The sequence below is a fragment of the Lepus europaeus genome, chromosome 1, assembly GCF_033115175.1.
Source record: "Lepus europaeus isolate LE1 chromosome 1, mLepTim1.pri, whole genome shotgun sequence".
In the NCBI taxonomy this organism is placed as follows: domain Eukaryota; kingdom Metazoa; phylum Chordata; class Mammalia; order Lagomorpha; family Leporidae; genus Lepus; species Lepus europaeus.
The window spans coordinates 10,553,769-10,559,299 of record NC_084827.1 but is presented as its reverse complement, the minus strand read 5'-3'; positions in this window follow the sequence as shown (position 1 = coordinate 10,559,299).

Below are 5,531 nucleotides of genomic sequence, written 5' to 3'. Positions count from 1 at the left end.
CCATCTACAGCCCGTAGGAGCAAACAGTCCCCTTCGGCGGCGCTCCCCGCCCTCCGCAGCCCGCGCGCCAGCCAATGGCCTCGGAGCTGCTGCCTGCCTGAGGGGCCGGTCGGGGCCACCCCGGGCTGGGGCCACGGCCGCCCCCCAAAACGCCCGGGCCCCCAGCGTGGGAGGGCCTGCCTCGAGGTCCCTGCCACGGCCTGGCTTTCTGTCCACTCCACAGATGAACTGGGCACCCCGGGAGAAAATGTTGCCTGACCCTTGCGAGAGTAATGCCTGTGCTCACTTTCCCCTTCCCGCGCCCCCTCGTCCCAATCCCGATTTTTCCTGGGCTTGTCCCAGGCCCTTTGCACTAGTATGGGTGATAAGACGATCCGTGCTCACGTGTCGGAACATTTGCACAATGGTCACTTCGAAGACCTTTAACTGCGGGTCAATTTCACTTTGAAACCAGGCAGCCAGAGGAGGACCAGGGAGAAGTCAGGGTAGACTGAGAGAAAAGGTAGGACCACGGAATTCACTCATTTCGCAGGTATTTACAAGGATTCTGTGTGCCAGGGACTGTTTGTGCAGAAGGTGGACTTTGAGGTTGCATTCACCAGCAACCCATAAGGATGCCCATTAAGGGTCCCGGCTGCTCCACTTCCTATCCAGCTCTCTGCTAATGTGCACGGAAAGATGGCCCAAATGCTTAGACCCCTGCATCCACATGGGAGACCTGGAAGAAGCTCCTGCCTCCTGGTCAGATCAGCCCAGCTTCGGCCATTGCAGCCATTTGGGGAGTGAACCAGCAGATCGAAGACCTCTCTCTCTCTCTCTCCTCTCTCTCTGTAAACTCTATCAAATAAATAAATCTTAAAAAAAAAAATAGAAAATATCTTCCATCTGTTGGTTCACTCTCCAAATGCCACACCATCTGGGAGCCTGGAACTCCATCCCGGTCTTCCACATGGACGGCAGGGGCCCAAACACTTGAGCTGTCATCTGCTGCCTCCCAACATGCATGAGCAGGAAGCTGGAGCAGAAGCAGAGGTGCTAGAAATCCAACCAGCACTGGATACAGGACGTGTAGTTACCAGAGCGGCTTAGCCCGCTGTGCCCCTACTCCCCCCCCCCCCCACGTTTATGTTATAAAAGCTAAATGAGACAAGAATAGTGCCTGGCACACAGTAGGCATTCAGCAAAGATAGGAACCCCACCACCACCAAAGGTGTCTACTTTGTCTTTTGAATGACCAGTCCCTACCTTGATAAGGCTCATCACCCTGCAAAGAAGCAGACCTTGGAGTTCCAAGGGAGACCGTGCTAAGGCACCCCACACAGAAGGACCACTATCAAGTACATAGAAAGGAATGTTTCACAGCCGTGGTGCTCAGGAGCTAGTGGAGGTGATGTCCCACCAGTCAGTGCCTTCCTTCCCTCCCCAGTTACAGACATGTCCACTATTACTACGGGAGCCAGGTAAATCAAGTCTGAAAAGCTCTAGATAAATTCATTTCCACTGGCAAACCCCACTTCAGAACCTACAGATTATCAACCGTCTTCCTCTTTCCTAGAGGTGGAAAAGGGTGGAATGGGTTAGTTCCAAGCATTTAAGTTATCTTTCCAGGATTAAGCACTGGCAAGTACTTCCCTTCCTGAGGCTTTAATGAGTGTCCCACATAATTAGACACTGCCGTGGTGCATCAACTTCATGTTTCTCCTTTACAGTGAATGGCTTTTCATCCACTGGTTCACTCCCCAATTGGCCACAACGGCCAGAACTGCGCCGATCCGAAGCCAGGAGCTTCTTCTGTGTGTCCCATGCTGGTGCAGGTCCCCAAGAATTGGGCAATCTTCTACTGCTTTTCCAGGCTATAGCAGAGAGCTGGATCAGAAGTGGAGCAGCCAGGACTTGAACTGACGACGCCCATATGGGATGCTGACACTGCAGGCTGCAGCTTTAACCACTACTGGCCCCAACCATCAATTTTTAGACACAGATTTGTTTACTAAAAATGGTCAAAATCCATTCAAAATAAAGTCTAGTGCTCATGTAGAAACATACTGGTTTTTCTAAATGCAAAAAAAAACCCAAAATCAAAAATACAAAATTAGGTGTTAAAGCCATGTGCTGGTGATGATGTTACTAAAGTTCGCTAGCAAACCCAGCTCTTCCCAGGAGCTGCTGGCCTCACCGTGACGGAGGTGAGGAAGGGCCACAGTAGACACAGCTGAAGCGAGTCCTGCTTTTCCCAGAGCTTCTACACCACCTAACTACTGAAATCAGTCAGAACTTTTTGGACTACCATTCCCAAATCCTAATTTCCTTCTGAGTCCTGCCTTTGGATTCAAATTATGACTTCCTATTGTGGATTCAGACGCTTTATTGATCTCAAATCCACAGCTCCCTGCTCTAGTCAAGCAGGCTAATGGGCCATTTCCAGACCAATAACTCACTTGCTATAATCTTTTAAAGCTCACTGCATATTAGAACTACCTCGGGGAACTTTCTTTTTTTAAGACTTTATTTATTTATTTGAGAGGCAGAGTTACAGACAGTGAGAGGGAGAGACAGAGAGAAAGGTCTTCCTTCCATTGGTTCACTCCCCAAATGGCCGCTACGGCTGGAGCTACACCAATCCGAAGCCAGGAGCCAGGAGCTTCTTCCGGGTCTCCCATGTGGATGCAGGGGTCCTAGGACTTGGGCCATCCTCTACTGCTTTCCCAGGCAATAGCAGAGAGGTGGATAGGAAGAGGAGCAGCCAGGACTTGAACCAGCACCCACATGGGATGCTGGAACTGCAGGCGAAGGATCAACCTACTGCACCATGGCGCTGGCCCCTCAGGGGACTTTCTAAAACAAAATATTGAAGGTCCATCACCGACCAACAAGATCATGCCAGCGTGGCCTATGGCCTATTTTCTAAGCTCTCCAGTTATTCTACTGCTCAGTTGAGAACAAATTAGTGGGCCGGTGCTGTGACACAGCATGTGAACCTACCGCCTGCAGTCCGGCATCTCATATGGATGCTGGTTCAAGTCCTGGCTGCTCTATCTCCAATCTAGCTCCCTGCTATGGCCTGGGAAAGCAGTAGAAGATGGCCCAAGTGCTTGAGACCTGGAAGAAGCTCCAGGCTGAGGATTGGCACAGCTCTGGCTGTTGCAGCCATTTGGGGAGTGAACCAGCAGATGGAAGACCTCTCTCTGCCTGTGCCTCTCTGTAACTCTCCCTTTCAAATAAATAAATAAATCTTAAAAAAAAAAAAAAAACAAAACCTAGTGCCAACAGTCTACCTGTATTCTTATCTCTTATCTTGGCTTTACAAGATCATCTGGGGAAACTATTGTTTATTGTCTATCCTGCTGGTTACTAAATGAGGTTGACTTGTAGATACCTTCTTATGTAAGTTTTAAAAATTATAAACTCAAGGCTAAGAACTGAGTTGATATACATAAGCTTATGCACTTACACATGTTTAATTTTGAATTAGGCTTATTTAATTCAGCCTCTCATGGAAAGTGCCTGCTGCTCTCCGAATGTTATAAGTCGTCAAATGCACAAACCTGATTATCTTATAGTTGCTGGTGGAAGTCAACACATTATCTAACATTTGTTGTAATTAAACTGTTTTCAATGTCTTCCTGCTCTTACTTCAGCTTCTCCCAATACTCCCCAAATCGCAAAAAATCTCAGGCTAGTTTTTCCTCAGCACAGGCAAGCTGACTGGAAATGAAGGAACTACTACTGTCCAGCCTTGGATGAAGAAAAGCATCAGTACCATCCAGGAAATTGCTTTCCCGGCCAACAAGTGATTCTCCTGCACTTCCTGTATCAATACTTTCTTCTGCTGCTTGCAACGTTTCACCACACTTTTAAATCTTTCCTTATTTGATTCTCCTGAGAGCTTTGTAAACTTGGTATTATCCTCACACCATGAATGACTAAACTAAAACAAAGATTAAAACTCTGGCTTCCTGACTTCCTCTCTAGGACCTTTTTCATTATAATCCCCATTCTTATAAGAACCATTAAGGTTTTTTACACAAGGGGCTGGCTTCCAGGCATAGTAGGTAAAACCTTTGCTTAGAACACTGGCATCCCGTAAGGGCACTGGTTCATGTCCCAGCTGCTGTACTTCCAATGCAGCTCCCTACTGATGGTCCGGGGAAAGCAGCAAAGATGGCCCAAGTGTTTGGGCCCCGCCACCCACATGGGAGACCTGGACGAAGCTCCTGGCTGTTACCTGGTTCAGCCCTGGCCATTGTGGCCACTTGGGAACTGAACCAGTGGATAGAAGCTCTCTCTCTCAAATAAGTCAATTAAAAAAATGTTTACATTATATAAAATTTCCAGGGAAAAATCACCGAATGACCCTAGCACAAGCAGTTTTTGTTTTTATTGTCCTATGCTTTAAAATTGCAGCTACATATATAATTTGTAATCAACTGAAACAAAATTTTATGGGGCTGGCACTGTGGAAAAGGTGGTAAAGCTGTTCCCTGTGGTGCCAGCATCCCATATGGGTGCTGGTTGGAGACATGGCTGTTCCACTTCTGATGCAGCTCCCTGCTACTGGCCTGGGAAAGCAGAAGATGGCCCAAGCGCTTGGGCTCCTGCACCCACATGAAAGACCCAGAAGCTCCTGGCTTCTGGCTTTGGATCAACCCAACTGTTACAGCCATTTGGGGAGTGAACCAGTGGATGGAAATCTCTCCCTCCCTAATTCTGCCTTTCAAATAAACAAGTTTTTTTTTTTTTTAATTTATACTTTTGCAAAAATCTGGTCAGTTTGTGTGGTTCCAGAGTAATAATATGGTTAGAATTACTCTTTATTCTCAGTGTTTATTCTGCTGTATTGAAATCACTTGGACAGGATCTGGGAAGAAACCAGCCAAGGAAAGAGGAAAAAGAAGTAAACTCTTAAATTCTGTAATTTTTTAATAGATTTCTTTGAGAGGCAGAGTTACAGAGAGAAGGAAATACAGAGAAAGGTCTTCCATCTTCTGGTTCACTCCCTAAATGGCCACAATGGGCAGAACTGGGCCAATGCCACTAACTTCTTCCAGGTCTCCCTTGTGGGCACAGAGGCCCAAGCACTTGAGCCATCTTCCATTGCTTCCCCAGGCCATAAGCAGAGAGCTGGACTGGAAGAGGAGCAGCTGGAATACAATCCGGTGGCCACATGGGATGCCGGTGCTGCAGGCAGCAGCTTAGCCTACAATGCCACAGCACCAGCCCCTGTTAATTTTAAAGTCTGAAGGGAACTTATATTACCATCTCATCCAATTTTCACATTAGAACTAGGAAAATGAGATATTCATAAATTAGCTTGCCCCATATAGAGAATGTTAGACCAGCACCAAGATCCAATTTAACAACTCCAGCAAAGTCTTCCCACTACGTAACTGTTCACTGAGCATCCATGTGCCAGACAGCGTGTGGCACTGTGAGGGCTACAAAACATGGCCTCTGTCCTTGGTGAGTCAAGTCAGTTTCAAGATTTTAAAGACTGGCTTTGCTATTAAACACACATAGCTCAAGGGGGGTGT